The sequence below is a fragment of the Heptranchias perlo genome, chromosome 20 (assembly GCF_035084215.1).
Source record: "Heptranchias perlo isolate sHepPer1 chromosome 20, sHepPer1.hap1, whole genome shotgun sequence".
Classification (NCBI taxonomy): domain Eukaryota; kingdom Metazoa; phylum Chordata; class Chondrichthyes; order Hexanchiformes; family Hexanchidae; genus Heptranchias; species Heptranchias perlo.
In genome coordinates this window covers 10,297,413-10,314,396 of record NC_090344.1, presented here as the reverse complement: position 1 = coordinate 10,314,396, position 16,984 = coordinate 10,297,413, and the positions used below count along the sequence as shown (strand labels likewise).

The 16,984-nt window shown below is 42.0% G+C and overlaps 4 non-coding genes across 4 annotated transcripts; all 4 read right to left on the bottom strand.

The window, feature by feature from the left end:
• Positions 1-7,660: 7,660 nt before the first annotated feature.
• Positions 7,661-7,733, bottom strand: trnac-gca (transfer RNA cysteine (anticodon GCA)). Its single transcript has one exon. It is a non-coding gene; the product is annotated as a tRNA-Cys (tRNA).
• Positions 7,734-10,141: 2,408 nt separating this feature from the next.
• Positions 10,142-10,213, bottom strand: trnac-gca (transfer RNA cysteine (anticodon GCA)). Its single transcript has one exon. It is a non-coding gene; the product is annotated as a tRNA-Cys (tRNA).
• Positions 10,214-12,479: 2,266 nt separating this feature from the next.
• trnac-gca (transfer RNA cysteine (anticodon GCA)) lies at positions 12,480-12,551 on the bottom strand. The gene has a single exon. It is a non-coding gene; the product is annotated as a tRNA-Cys (tRNA).
• A 2,286-nt stretch (positions 12,552-14,837) lies between these two features.
• trnac-gca (transfer RNA cysteine (anticodon GCA)) lies at positions 14,838-14,909 on the bottom strand. The gene has a single exon. It is a non-coding gene; the product is annotated as a tRNA-Cys (tRNA).
• Positions 14,910-16,984: the final 2,075 nt, after the last annotated feature.

Below are 16,984 nucleotides of genomic sequence, written 5' to 3'. Positions count from 1 at the left end.
GATGTCCCCAAGTCTTAGACATCCCAGCCGGCGGAAATAGTTTTTCTCGATCTACTCCATCAGTTCCCCTTAATATTTTGAAAAGTTCGATCAAATCAGCCCTTAATCGACTAAATTCGAGGTAAACCCCAGTTTGTGTAAACTTTCCGCCTAATTTAACCCTTGGTGTCCAGGTAACATTCTAGTAAATCGACGCTGCACTCACTCCACAGCCAATATATCCTTCCGAAGGTGCGTTGCCCAGAACTGAATACAATACTTCAGGTGTGGTCTCACCAGAGCTTTGTATAACTGTATCATAATGCCTATCCCCTTGTATTCTAGTCGTCTAGATATAAAGACCAACATTCCATTAACCTGTTTGATTATTTTTTTTACCTGTCCATGACATTTTAATGATTTATGTACATGGACCCCGAAGTCTTTTTGGACCTTCACTTTTTCGAGCTTTTCACCATTTCGAAAATACTCTGATTTATCCTTCTAGGTCCAAAGTGGATGACCTCACACTTGACTAAACAGATATCGATTTGACACAATTTTACACAGTCATTCATTGTATTAATGCATCTCTGTAATTTTATGCTTTCATCTGCACTGCTAACAATGCTGCCCATCTTGGCGTCATCGGCAAACTTGGATATGTGGCTTTCTATCCCGCCATCTAATATCCGCCTGAATTGGGAAAAATGCAAATTCAGTTTCAATCTCCTCATCATCTTGAGACATTTTATTTGCTTTCTGTGTGTTGCGCCGATGAATCTTCGGCATTCAGTCCACTGGAGCTCAAACATGGTCTGGAAAGAATTCAGTTCCACCAACAGCAACACTGAAAAGATGTCAGAAGCCAATTGGTGACTTTTCACTAAAAGGAGCAACACAGGAGGGCTCGTCCGGGATTTGAACCTGGGACTTCTTGCATATTATTCAATGAAACGCCCTAAGCAAGAATCATACCCCTTGACCAACGAGCCGCTGTTTGCTTAATTGTGCAGCCAGTGTAAAAGTTCATTGCGTCCCACAGCCGATCGGCCATCCTTTCAGACCACTTCTGTCCATCCAATCTCGTTTTCTATTCCAGTGTACAGCATTATCAAGTTGTACACTAACTATTTCCAGTCCCCAATATTAGTCTTCCTTTACCAAATTGGTTTCGAGTGTACGACTTGAGTTATCACGTAAGACGTTTCAGGATTAATTGCTCTTAAACTACATTGCTTGCGAGGATACTGAGAGGTGTGTCGATTTACGGCACGCTCTGTTCCCTTTGAATCGCCTCCAACACATAAAGTTGAATCATCGAAAGGTTACAGCACGGAAAGAGGCCATTTGGCCCATCGAGTCCGTGCTGGCTCTCTGCAAGAGCGATCCAGCTAGAAACACTCCCTTGCCTTTCCCCGAAGCCCTGCATTTTTTTTTCCTTTCAAGTACTTATCCAGCTCCCCTTTCAAGGCCATGATTGAATCTGCCTCCATCACATCCTCGGGCAGTGCATTCCAAATCCGAACCTCTCACTGCGTGAAAAAGTTTTTCCTCATGTCACCTTTGGTTATTTTGCCAATCACCTTAAATCTATGTCCTCTGGTTCTTAACCCTTCCGCCAATGTGAACAGTTTCTCTCCTTCTTCCATGTCGAGATCCTTCATGATTTGAATACCTCTATCAAAACTCGACAAAACCGTCTCTGTTCCAAGGAGAGCAACCCCATATTCTCCATTCGATCCATGTAACTAAAGTCCCTCATTCCTGGAATTATGCTAGTAATTTTTTTCTGCACCCCCTCTCAGGGCTTTACCTTTGTAAAACACTGGTTTGGCCTCAACTGGAGTATTGTGTCAAATTCTGGGCACCACGCTTTGGGAAGGATGTGAAGGCCTTAGAGAGGGTGCAGAAAATATTTACTGGAATGATTTCAGGGATGTGGGACTTCAGTTACGTGCATAGACTGGAGAAGCTGAGGTTGTTCTCCTCAGAGCAGAGAAGGTTGAGACGAAATTTGATGGAGGTCTTCAAAACCATGAGGTTTCTTGCAGAGTAGATAGAGAGAAACTGTTTTACGCATTGAGTTGTTAGAATCTGGAATGCATTGCCCGAGGAGGTCGTGGAGGCAGATTCAATAATGGTCTTCAAAAGGGAACTGGATAAGTACTTGAAGGGAAAAAATTGCAGGGCTACTGGGATAGGATGGGGGAGTGTCACTGGGTTGCACTTGCAGGGAGCCGGCCCGCGCCCGATGGGCCGAATGGTCTCCTTCTGTGCTGTAACCTTTCTATGATTCTATATGTTAAGTCAATACATCCAATTGCTGGTTACGGAACAGAAATGGGTCTTTACGAATGGAAAACTTTGTAAATTACAGAATTTACATCCTGGCCATGAAATAAGAGGCTGTGAGTGCCCAAAGTGTGTAATTTCCGGCAAAACAAAAGTGGAAAATTCTCCATAAACTACTTTTGGCCGTCAAATGCAGTCAGAAAGTGCAGGCGACAGAACTGTGACCGTCTTTCGCAATGATATTTATAAACCTTATTATGTTGTGATCGCTCGTGCCTAGATGTTCCCCAACGTTTACTTTTCTTATCTGTTCCATTTCACTTCCCATTACGAGATCCAGCAGTGATTCCTCTCTTGTCTGCCTGTCTCCCTTTTGTCATTTCATCGCTCCTGTCTTCTCTCCCTGCTTCCCTCTCGCAATCACTCATTCATCCACTCACTCACTTATTCACTCACTCACTCACCCATTCACTCACTCAATCACTCACTCACTCAATTACTCACGCACTCATTCGCTCACTCACTCAATCACTCACTCACTCATTCACTCACTCACTCACTTACTCACGCACTCATTCGCTCACTCACTCAATCACTCACTCACTCATTCACTCACTCATTCACTCATTCGTCCACTCTCCTTTGTATCCTCTCCAGTACAATTACATTGTTTCCTGTAATATGGTGATCAGAACTGTATGCAGTACTTAAGCTGTGATATAACCAGTGTTTTATACCGCTCGAGCATAACGTCCCTGCTCTTATATTCAATGCCTCGGCGAAGAAAGCAAATGCACTCCAAGGTCCCTCACGTCCTCTACCTCTCAGTATCATTCCATTTATTTTGTATTCCATTGCCTTGTTTGTCCTCCCCAAATGCATCACCTCACACCTGTCCGGATTGAATTCAATTTGTCAATTTTCTGCCCACCTGATCAGTCCGTTGATATCTTCCTGCAGTCTGCAGGTTTCCTCCTCACTATATATTCATAATTTTAACTTAAATTTAGGGGGCATGATAAAGAAGCTGGCAGAGAATACAAAAGTTGTCCGTCAATTTTTGTATCTTCAGCAAACTTCTTTATCATGCCCGTACATTTAAGTTAAAATCATTAATATATACCAGGAAAAGCAAGGGACCGAATAGTGAGCCATGCGGAACCCGACTGGAAATAGCCTTCCAGTCATAAAAACTCCCGTCGACCATTGCTAGAATCCTTGTGGACGACATCAAATGCACTGCCGTCATTGACAATCCTTGTTACCTCCTCAAAAAATTCAATCAAGTCAGTCAGTCACGACCTTCCCTTATAAATCCATCTTGACTGTCCTTCATTAACCCGTTCCTTTCTACGTGATGGTTTAACGTGTCACTCAGAATTGATTCCAAAAATTTGCCCACCACCGAGGTAAAACTGATTGGCTGATAATAACTCGGTCTATCCTTATCTCCCTTTTTAAATAACGGTAAGACACTAGCAGTCCTCCAATTCTCCAGCACCACGCCTTATCCAGGGAGGATTGGAAGATGATGTTCAGAGTCTCCGTTATTTCCTCCCTTGCTTCTTTTAACAGCCTGGGATACATTTCATCCGGCCCTGGGGATTTATCCACATTCAAAGATGCTAATCTCCTTAATACTTCTTCTCTCAACATGTTTATTCCATCCAATGTTTCACACTCCTCCTCCTTAACTGCAATTTCACTACAAAACATAAAAGATAATTGATAAACTGATCAAACTTAGAGAGGAAAGGACCCCCAGTCAGGATCGATTGCAGCCGCGCATGTTAATAGACATTACGGAAGCGACAGAAGAGTTATTCTTTCATATGTGTAAACATTCATTAGAAAAGGGAATATTGTTAGAGGTCTGATGGACAGCAATCTTATTCCTAAAATAAAACAAGGGAGATAGAACAAGCCCAGGGAGCAACAAAACAGTGAGTTTATAATCGGTGTTAGTGTAGACAATGGAATGATTACTCTATGATGCAACAGAAAAAATATCTAGAAAACTAAATTATAATAAATAATAGACAGCACGGATTTCAGAAAGGAAGGTCATGCTTGAGCAATCTTATTGAATTCTTTGAAGAAGTAACAGAAAGAATAGACATGGCTGATGTAGCAGTCGTAATAAATTTGGATTTTCAAAAAGCCTTCGATAAGGTTCAGCATTATAAACTCATATCTAAGGTCTGAGGATGTGGAGTCAGTGGACAAGTATCAGAATGGATAGCAAGCTGGCTACAAAACAGAAAACAGAGAGTAAGGGTAAGGGCAGTTACCCAGACTGACAAAAGATGAGAAGTGGTATTCCACAGGGATCCGGGCTGAGACCACTGAGGGATACAATTGAAAACTAGATGATAAGCAGGAATAGAACCTTGGTTGGACCACACTTGAAGTAATGTGAAAAGTTCTGGTCTCCAGATTATAAGAAGATTAGAGAGGAATTGGCAAAGCAGCAAATAAGATTAACAAGGATGATAATAGAACTCGGACTTATCAAGAAATACTTATCAGGAAAGGCTCAACGGGTTGGAGCTCTTTTCTCTCGAAAAGAGAAGACTGGGGGATGACCTGATAGAGATCTTTAAGATAATTAAAGGGTTTGGTAGGGTAGACGTCGTCAGAATGTTTTCATTTGTGAGGGAGACCAAAACGAGAGGTCATAAACATGAGCTAGTCACTAATAAATCCAATCGGAATTGAAGAGAAACATCTTTACCGAAAGTTTGGTAAGAATGTGAAACTCCCAGCAAAAGGAATAGTTCAGGCGAATGGCATAGATGCTTTAAAGGGGAAGCAAGATAAGCAGATGAAGTAAAGGGCAGGGTGATCGGGTGAGATGAAGTAGGGAGGGAGGAGACTCATGTGGAGCGTAAACATCAGGATGGAACAATCGAGATGAGTGGACTTCTCAACTGCTGTCGGCATAACGTAACAGAACATAAGCAACAATCCTGCTTCTGCAGGGAGGGTACACTTACCCTACGCATCACACGATAAGCAATTACAATGCAAAGGGGTACCTGGATTTGAACCAAATACCTCTTAATCTGAAGTCAAATGCTCTGCCACTGAACTACACCCCCACAACCAGCCCCGCTTCTTACACACACAAGGTGACGGAGCTCAGTACTTGGCAGTGATCAATGTTGAAAAACCAACATGAAAAGAAGCTTTATCAGTTATTCAGGGAGACAAATCACTCGGGCAATCAGTAATGTTTCATGAATAGAGTGAGTGACACTATTGTGTACAGATGCGATGCACAACCCAATATGGAAAGCATTGTCACTAAGCTTCAGTGAACACATCCTTACCACAGAACACGGAACATGAAGCACCAGACAAACGACACCTGAATTTCAACCAGACTTTTGCCCAGCTGCAGTCAAATGCTCTCTCACTCTGCTCTGCCCCCCGCTCTTTACATCGTTACAGTCAACACAAGAAACAACAGGTTCAATGTGCAGTTTCACAAGATCATGCTCTCAGTGCCATATATTCAAGTGTACAGAATATCGAATCAATGTAATAAATAAACATCCAGCAGGCATTTGGCACGAGCGGACAGCAGGAGGTAGTGTGTGAAGTGACTGTAATATTTGTTAAGTCAATAGATTCATTTACAGATTACGGAACAGAAGTGGGACTTAACGAAAGGGAAAGTGTGTAAATTGCATCCTGGCCATGAAATAAGAAGCTGTGAGTGTCGAAAGTGTGTCGTCGCCAGGAAATAAAAGTGGAAAATGCTGAAAGCCTCTATTTGGCCCGCGGATGCTCGCAGAGAGTGCTGGCAATAGGCGTGTGGCCGTCTTTCTCAATTATTATTTTAAATCTTATCACTAGTGCCTCGATATTCGCCGACACTGACTTCTCCTATCTCCTCCGTTTCATTACTAGATCCAGCAGTGATTCCTCTCTTGTCTGCCTGTCTCTCTTTTGTAATTTTATCGCTCCTGCCTGCTCTCCATACCTCCCTCCCGCTCTCACTCATTCAGTCCCTCGCACACTCACGAACACGCTAATTCACTCACTCTATCCATCCCTCACTCCCTCCTTCCCTCACTCCCTCCATCCCTCCCTCACTCACTCACATACTAACTCCCAACCTCAATCCCTCCACCGTAAAAGATTGAGAGAGACATAAGTAAGACAAAGACCAAATTAATAGATTGGAAACAAACTATTTTTGAGCGGGTGAGATTGGAACCGAGGAAGGTGAACTTGGAAAAAATCTTGACAAAGATGGAGAAAATGTTTTGGGAAATATTTGAAACGGTGATCAATAGAGTTCAAGAGAACTATATTCCTCTAAAGAAAACAACAAATAGCCAACAATGAAACATTGTGGATGAATAAAGAGATAAGGGTAAAATTGAAATTCAACAAATGCATATTCTAACTACATGGACAATAAAGGAAAGGATGATAAAGGGGGAAATGAAGATGTTAGGAAGGATGTCGAAAAGCAATCAGGAAAGCAGAAAGGAAATACAAAACTAAATTATCAAGAAATAGTCAATTATTCCACTGAAACGTCAATAACATCAGGATAGGGATGGGCCAACAAGGGATACACAAGATATACTCACAGGTAATGACAGTGAAATGGCTGGAATATTGAATAGTTACTTTTCCTCAGTATTTATCAGGGAGACTATACATGCTTAACATAACCTCTCCGCTTTTCAATTCTATCCCCCTGGAAATGAACCCCAGTGCTTGGTTTGTTCTTTTTTCGTCGACACCACTTTTAGTGATTTGTGTATCTGCAGTCCTAGATCCTTGGTTAAACCACACTTGCAGCACTGTGAACACTTCTGGTCTCCCTATTATAAAAAGGATATCGAGGAATTGGCGAAGGTGAAAATAATGATGATGCCAGAACTGAAAGATAATACCTGTCAGGATAGATTTAACAGGCTGATTGCTAACATGATGGAGGTCTTTGGATAATGAAAGGGTTTGATTGGGTCGACGTAGATAAAATGTTTCCACTCGTAGGGTACTCTAAAACTATCGGTTATCAATATAAGATAGTCACTAATAAATCCAATAGAGAATTCATGGGAAACTTCTTTACCAAAGAGTTGCAAGAATGTGGAACTCGCTATCTTAAGGAGTAGTTGAGGCAAATAACATCGATACATGAAATGGCGAACGAGATAAACACACGCGGGCGAAAGGAATGGAAGAGTGTGCGGCTGGGGGTAAGTGAAGAAGGGAGGGAGGAGTCTTGTGTGAAGCACAAAGGCTGGCCCGGCCCCATTGGGTCAAATGGCCTGGATCTGTGCGGCAAACTCAATATGAACAACGACAGCGACAGATTACTGATTTTCTGACTCCTCAAAAGAAGCACTTAGAATGTGCAAGGGGGCGCCTGGATTCGGAACCAGAGACCTCTTGATTTGCAATCAATTGCTCTACCACTGAGCTACACCCCCTCATCTAGTGACCATTCTTGCACGCACAATGTAATGGAGCTCAGTAGCTGGCAGTCAACAATGTTGATATTACCAACATGAAAAGAAGCTTCATGAGTTATTCTGGGAGACAAATAATTACGGCAATCAGAATTATTTCATGAATGGAGTGAGTCACATTATTGTGTACAGATGCGATGCACAACCCAACTTGGAACGCCTTGTCTCTCGGCTTCAGTGAACACATCCTTACCGCAGAACGCGGAACTCGAAGCACCAGACAAATGACATCAGAATTTCAAGCAGAGGTCTTCAGCTGCTGTCAAATGCTCTGTCACTGTGCTCTGCCCCCCAGCTCTTAAGATACTTGCAGTCAACAAATGCAGTGCCAGGTTCAATGCGTGGTTTTCCAAGATCATGCTCTCAGTGCCATATATGTAAGTGCACAGAATATAATAAAGATGCATCCAGCAGGCATTAGGCAAGTGTGGCAGGAGGAGCTAGTATGTGAAGCAACTGTAATTAGGAGGCAATGATGGATCTGGTTCTAGAGATTGAGATAGTTAATGTGGAGCAAGTGTCCTTGGGGGAGCATTTAGGGAATAGCGAACAGAGTATCATCAGGTTTAGAATAGCAATGGAAAAGGAGAAGGAGTAATCTAGAGTAAAAACACTTAATTGGAAGAGGGTCAATTACAGAGGGTTGAGAACTGATCCGGCCCTGGTAAAATGGAATCAAAACTGTAATCGAGCAATGGGCGGCTTTTGAAGAGGAGGTTGTTCGGGTACAGTCTGTGTACATTCCCTCAAGAAGCAACTAAAGCCAGAGATCTCTGGATGACGAAAGAGATAGAGTATAAAATGAAGCAGAGGAAGTGGCCGTATGGCAGATGTCAGGTTGATAATACAAGTCAGAACCAGGCTGAGAATGGAAAGTTCAGAGGTGAATTGAAAAAGGAAACCACACTTGGAGAAACGTGAACAATTCTGGTCGACAGATTATAAGAAGAATCAAGAGGAATTGGCAAAGCTGAAAAAAAGATTCACAAGGATGATAATAGAACTCGGAGCATATACTTCTCAGGAGGACTAAACAGGTTGAAGCTCTTTTATCGAGAAAAGGGAAGACTGAGGGGTGACCTGATAGAGGTCTTTAAGATTTTGAAAGGATTCGATTGGGTGACGGAGAACAAAACGTTTCCATTTGTGAGGGAATTCAGGAGAATCTTCTTTACCCAAAGGGCGGTAAGAATGTGGAACTCGCCACCAAAAGGAATAGTTGAGGTAAATGGCATAGATGCTTTAAAGGGGAAGCTCGATGAAGAGATGAAAGAGAAAGGAATATATGGCTGATAGAACGAGATGAAATAGGGCAGGAGGAGACTCATGTGGTGCATAAATACCGGAAGTGACCAATCGAGATAGCAAACCTGTTTCTCTGCTGAAGCTTCAATGTAAACAACAATCCTGCTGCTACAGGGAATTCAGACTTACTGTATGAATCACAAAATCATTTGGAAAGAAGAGGGAGTATCGGGATTTAAATCAGCGATCGCTTGATTTATAATTAAACACTGCAATTAAGCAATTCACCCACTGACATCGTCCACAGACAAGGGAATGCAACATAGTTCAGTACCTGGCAGTCATCACTGTTGAAAGAACCAATCTGAAAAGAAGCTTCATCAGTTATTCTGGGAGACAAATAATTACAGCAATCAGAAATGATTCATGAACGGATTGAGTCACACTATTGTGTACAGATGCGATGCACAACCCAACATGGAAAGCCTTGTCACTAAACTTCAGTGAACACATCCTAACCACAGAACGTGCAACTGGAAGCACCAGACAAACGACACCTGAATTTAAACCAGATGTTTCTCCCTATTATCAAAAGGATATCGAGGAATTGGCGAAGGTGAAAATAATGATGATGCCAGAACTGAAAGATAATACCTGTCAGGATAGATTTAACAGGCTGATGGCTGACATGATGGAGGTCTTTGGATAATGAAAGGGTTTGATTGGGTCGACGTAGAGAAAATGTTTCCACTCGTAGGGGACTCTAAAACTATCGGTTATCAAAATAAGATAGTCACGAATAAATCCAATAGAGAATTCATGGGAAACTTCTTTACCAAATAGTTGCAAGAATGTGGAATTCGCTACCTGAAGGAGTAGTTGAGGCAAATAACATCGATACATGAAATGGCAAACTAGATAAACACACGGGGGCGAAAGGAATGGAAGAGTGTGCGGATGGGGGCAAATGAAGTAGGGAGGGAGGTGTCTTTTGTGAAGCATAAAGTCTGGCACAGACCCGTTGGGTCAAAAGGCCTGGATCTGTGCGGCAAACTCAATTTTAACAACGACAGCGACAGATGACTGATTTTCTGAGTCCCCAAAAGAAGCACTTAGAATGTGCAAGAGGGCGCCTGGATTCGAACCAGAGACCTCTTGATCTGCAGTCAAATGCTCTACCACTGAGCTACACCCCCACATCTGTTGACCATTCTTGCACGCACTATGCAATGGAGCTCAGTAGCTGGCAGTCACCAATGTTGATATTACCAACATGAGAAGAAGCTTCATCAGTTATTCTGGGAGACAAATAAATACAGCAATCAGAAATGAATCATGAACGGAGTGAGTCACACTATTGTGTACAGATGCGATGCACAACCCGACATGGAAAGCCTTGTCACTAAACTTCAGTGAGCACATCCTTACCACAGAACGTGCAACTGGAAGCACCAGACAAACGACACCTGAATTTCAACCAGATGTTTCTCCAGCAGCTGTCAAGTGCTCTCGAACTGTGCTCTGCCCCAATTCTGTAATTCGTTACAGTCAACACAAGAAACAACAGGTTCAACGTGCAGTTTCACAAGGTCATGCACTCAGTGCCATCAATGTAAGTGTACAGAATATCGAATCAATGTGATAAATAAACATCCAGCAGGCATTTGGCAAGAGTGGACAGGAGGAGATAGTGTGTGAAGTGACTGTAATATTTGTTAAGTCAATAGATTCATTTACAGGTTACGGAACTGAAGTGGGACTTAACGAAAGGGAAAGTGTGTAAATTGCATCCTGGCCATGAAATAAGAAGCTGTGAGTGTCGAAAGTGTGACGTCGCCAGGAAATAAAAGTGGAAAATGCTGAAAGCCTCTATTTGCCCCGCGGATGCTCGCAGAGAGTGCTGGCAATAGGCGTGTGGCCGTCTTTCTCAATTATTATTTTAAAACTTATCAATCGTGCCTCGATATTCGCCTACACTTACTTCTCCTATCTCCTCCGTTTCATTCCCCATTACTAGATCCAGCAGTGATTCCTCTCTTTTCTGCCTGTCTCTCATTTGTAATTTTATCGCTCCTGCCTACTCTCCATGCCTCCCTCTCGCTCTCACTCATTCAGTCACTCGCACACTCACGAACACGCTAATTCACTCACTCTATCCATCCCTCATTCCCTCCTTCCCTCACTCCATCCCTCACTCACTCACACATCACTCCCTACCTCAATCCCTCCACCGTAAAGATTGAGAGAGACATCAGTAAGACAATGACCAAATTAATAGATTGGAAACAAACTATTTTTGAGGGGATGAGATTGGAACCTGGGAAGGTGAACTTGGAAAAAATCTTGACAAAGATATCGAACAGGTTTTGGGAAATATTTGAAACGGTGATCAATAGAGTTCAAGAGAAATACATTCCTCTAAAAAAAAACAAATAGTCAATAATGAAACATTGTGGATGAATAAAGAGATAAGGGTAAAATTGAAATTGAACAAATGCATATTCGAACTACATGGACAATAAAGGAAAATGAAGACGTTAGGAAGGTTGCCAACAAGCAATCAGGAAAGAAGAAAGGAAATATAAAATTAAATTATCAAGAAATAGTCAATTATTGCACTGAAATGTCAATAACATCAGGATAGGGATAGGGCCAACAAGGGATACACAAGATATACTCAGAGGTAATAACAGTGAAATGGCTGGAATATTGAATAGTTACTTTGTCTCAGTATTTATCAGGGAGACTATACATGCTTAACATAACTTCTCCGCTTTTCAATTCTATCCCCCTGGAAATGAACCCCAGTGCTTGGCTTGTTTTTTTTTTATGTTGTCACCACTTTTAGTGATTTGTGTATCTGCAGTCCGAGATCCTTGGTTAAACCACACTTGGAGCACTGTGAACACTTCTGGTCTCCCTATTATCAAAAGGATATCGAGGAATTGGCGAAGGTGAAAATAATGATGATGCCAGAACTGAAAGATAATACCTGTCAGGATAGATTTAACAGGCTGATGGCTGACATGATGGAGGTCTTTGGATAATGAAAGGGTTTGATTGGGTCGACGTCGAGAAAATGTTTCCACTCGTAGGGGACTCCAAAACTATCGGTTATCAATATAAGATAGTCACTGATAAATCCAATAGAGAATTCATGGGAAACTTCTTTACCAAAGAGTTGCAAGAATGTGGAATTCGCTACCTTAAGGAGTAGTTGAGGCAAATAACATCGATACATGAAATGGCAAACTCGATAAACACACGGGGGCGAAAGGAATGGAAGAGTGTGCGGATGGGGGCAAATGAAGTAGGGAGGGAGGTGTTTTGTGTGAAGCATAAAGGCTGGCACAGACCCGTTGGGTCAAAAGGCCTGGACCTGTGCGGCAAACTCAATATGAACAACGACAGCGACAGATGACTGATTTTCTGAGTCCCCAAAAGAAGCACTTAGAATGTGCAAGGGGGCGCCTGGATTCGAACCAGAGACCTCTTGATCTGCAGTCAAATGCTCTACCACTGAGCTACACCCCCACATCTGTTGACCATTCTTGCACGCACAATGTAATGGAGCTCAGTAGCTGGCAGTCACCAATGTTGACATGACCAACATGAAAAGAAGCTTCATCATTTATTCTGGGAGACAAATAAATACAGCAATCAGAAATGAATCATGAACGGAGTGAGTCACACTATTGTGTACAGATGCGATGCACAACCCGACATGGAAAGCCTTGTCACTAAACTTCAGTGAGCACATCCTTACCACAGAACGCGGAACTGGAAGCACCAGACAAACGACACCTGAATTTCAACCAGATGTTTCTCCAGCAGCTGTCAAGTGCTCTCGAACTGTGCTCTGCCCCTAGCTCTGTAGATCGTTACAGTCAACACAAGAAACAACAGGTTTAATGTGCAGTTTCACAAGATCATGCTCTCAGTGCCATATATGTAAGTGTACAGAATATCGAATCAATGTAATAAATAAAAATCCAGCAGGCATTTGGCAAGAGCGGACAGGCGGAGATAGTGTGTGAAGTGACTGTAATATTTGTTAAGTCAATAGATTCATTTACAGGTTACGGAACTGAAGTGGGACTTAACGAAAGAGGAAGTGTGTAAATTGCATCCTGGCCATGAAATAAGAAGCTGTGAGTGTCGAAAGTGTGACGTCGCCAGGAAATAAAAGTGGAAAATGCTGAAAGCCTCTATTTGACCCGCGGATGCTCGCAGAGTGCTGTCAATAGGCGTGTGGCCTTCTTTCTCAATTATTATTTTAAACCTTATCACTCGTGCCTCGATATTCGCCTACACTTACTTCTTCTATCTCCTCCGTTTCATTCCCCATTACTAGATCCAGCAGTGATTCCTCTCTTGTCTGCCTGTCTCTCATTTGTAATTTTATCGCTCCTGCCTGCTCTCCATACCTCCCTCTCGCTCTCACTCATTCAGTCACTCGCACACTCACGAACACGCTAATTCACTCACTCTATCCATCCCTCATTTCCTCCTTCCCTCACTCCCTCCCTCACTCACTCACACATCACTCCCTACCTCAATCCGTCCACCGTAAAGATTGAGAGAGACATCAGTCAGACAAAGACCAAATTAATAGATTGGAATCAAATTATTTTTCAGGGGATGAGATTGGAACCTGGGAAGGTGAACTTGGAAAAAATCTTGACAAAGATATAGAACAGGTTTTGGGAAATATTTGAAACGGTGATCAACAGAGTTCAAGAGAAATACATTCCTCTCAGAAAAAAACAACAAATAGTCAATAATGAAACATTGTGGATGAATAAAGAGAAAAGGGTAAAATTGAAATTGAACAAATGCATATTCTAACTAAATGGACAATAAATGAAATGATGATAAAGGGGAAAATGAAGACGTTAGGAAGGATGCCAACAAGCAATCAGGAAAGATGAAAGGAAATACAAAATTAAATTATCAAGAAATAGTCAATTATTGCACTGAAATGTCAATAACTTCAGGATAGGGATAGGGCCAACAAGGGATACACAAGATATCCTCAGAGGTAATAACAGTGAAATGGCTGGAATATTGAATAGTTACTTTGTCTCAGTATTTATCAGGGAGACTATACATGCTTAACATAACTTCTCCGCTTTTCAATTCTATCCCCCTGGAAATGAACCCCAGTGCTTGGCTTGTTTTTTTTTATGTTGTCACCACTTTTAGTGATTTGTGTATCTGCAGTCCGAGATCCTTGGTTAAACCACACTTGGAACACTGTGAACACTTCTGGTCTCCCTATTATCAAAAGGATATCGAGGAATTGGCGAAGGTGAAAATAATGATGATGCCAGAACTGAAAGATAATGCCTGTCAGGATAGATTTAACAGGCTGATGGTTGACATGATGGAGGTCTTTGGATAATGAAAGGGTTTGATTGGGTCGACGTAGAGAAAATGTTTCCACTCGTAGGGGACTCCAAAACTATCGGTTATCAATATAAGATAGTCACTGATAAATCCAATAGAGAATTCATGGGAAACTTCTTTACCAAAGAGTTGCAAGAATGTGGAATTCGCTACCTTAAGGAGTAGTTGAGGCAAATAACATCGATACATGAAATGGCAAACTCGATAAACACACGGGGGCGAAAGGAATGGAAGAGTGTGCGGATGGGGGCAAATGAAGTAGGGAGGGAGTTGTTTTTTTGTGAAGCATAAAGGCTGGCACAGACCCGTTGGGTCAAAAGGCCTGGATCTGTGCGGCAAACTCAATATGAACAACGACAGCGACAGATGACTGATTTTCTGAGTCCCCAAAAGAAGCACTTAGAATGTGCAAGGGGGCGCCTGGATTCGAACCAGAGACCTCTTGATCTGCAGTCAAATGCTCTACCACTGAGCTACACCCCCACATCTGTTGACCATTCTTGCACGCACTATGCAATGGAGCTCAGTAGCAGGCAGTCACCAATGTTGATATTACCAACATGAGAAGAAGCTTCATCAGTTATTCTGGGACACAAATAAATACAGCAATCAGAAATGAATTATGAACGGAGTGAGTCACACTATTGTGTACAGATGCGATGCACAACCCGACATGGAAAGCCTTGTCACTAAACTTCAGTGAGCACATCCTTACCACAGAACGTGCAACTGGAAGCACCAGACAAACGACACCTGAATTTCAACCAGATGTTTCTCCAGCAGCTGTCAAGTGCTCTCGAACTGTGCTCTGCCCCAATTCTGTAATTCGTTACAGTCAACACAAGAAACAACAGGTTCAACGTGCAGTTTCACAAGGTCATGCACTCAGTGCCATCAATGTAAGTGTACAGAATATCGAATCAATGTAATAAATAAACATCCAGCAGGCATTTGGCAAGAGTGGACAGGAGGAGATAGTGTGTGAAGTGACTGTAATATTTGTTAAGTCAATAGATTCATTTACAGGTTACGGAACTGAAGTGGGACTTAACGAAAGGGAAAGTGTGTAAATTGCATCCTGGCCATGAAATAAGAAGCTGTGAGTGTCGAAAGTGTGACGTCGCCAGGAAATAAAAGTGGAAAATGCTGAAAGCCTCTATTTGACCCGCGGATGCTCGCAGAGTGCTGTCAATAGGCGTGTGGCCGTCTTTCTCAATTATTATTTTAAACCTTATCACTCGTGCCTCGATATTCGCCTACACTTACTTCTCCTATCTCCTCCGTTTCATTCCCCATTACTAGATCCAGCAGTGATTCCTCTCTTGTCTGCCTGTCTCTCATTTGTAATTTTATCGCTCCTGCCTGCTCTCCATACCTCCCTCTCGCTCTCACTCATTCAGTCACTCGCACACTCACGAACACGCTAATTCACTCACTCTATCCATCCCTCATTTCCTCCTTCCCTCACTCCCTCCCTCACTCACTCACACATCACTCCCTACCTCAATCCCTCCACCGTAAAGATTGAGAGAGACATCAGTAAGACAAAGACCAAATTAATAGATTGGAATCAAACTATTTTTGAGGGGATGAGATTGGAACCTGGGAAGGTGAACTTGGAAAAAATCTTGACAAAGATATCGAACAGGTTTTGGGAAATATTTGAAACGGTGATCAATAGAGTTCAAGAGAAATACATTCCTCTCAGAAAAAAACAACAAATAGTCAATAATGAAACATTGTGGATGAATAAAGAGAAAAGGGTAAAATTGAAATAAAACAAATGCATATTCTAACTAAATGGACAATGAAGGAAAGGATGATAAAGGGGAAATGAAGATGTTAGGAAGGATGTCGAAAAGCAATCAGGAAAGATGAAAGGAAATACAAAATTAAATTATCAAGAAATAGTCAATTATTGCACTGAAATGTCAATAACATCAGGATAGGGATAGGGCCAACAAGCGATACACAAGATATACTCAGAGGTAATAACAGTGAAATGGCTGGAATATTGAATAGTTACTTTGTCTCAGTATTTATCAGGGAGACTATACATGCTTAACATAACTTCTCCGCTTTTCAATTCTATCCCCCTGGAAATGAACCCCAGTGCTTGGCTTGTTTTTTTTTTATGTTGTCACCACTTTTAGTGATTTGTGTATCTGCAGTCCGAGATCCTTGGTTAAACCACACTTGGAGCACTGTGAACACTTCTGGTCTCCCTATTATCAAAAGGATATCGAGGAATTGGCGAAGGTGAAAATAATGATGATGCCAGAACTGAAAGATAATACCTGTCAGGATAGATTTAACAGGCTGATGGCTGACATGATGGAGGTCTTTGGATAATGAAAGGGTTTGATTGGGTCGACGTCGAGAAAATGTTTCCACTCGTAGGGGACTCCAAAACTATCGGTTATCAATATAAGATAGTCACTGATAAATCCAATAGAGAATTCATGGGAAACTTCTTTACCAAAGAGTTGCAAGAATGTGGAATTCGCTACCTTAAGGAGCAGTTGAGGCAAATAACATCGATACTTGAAATGGCAAAC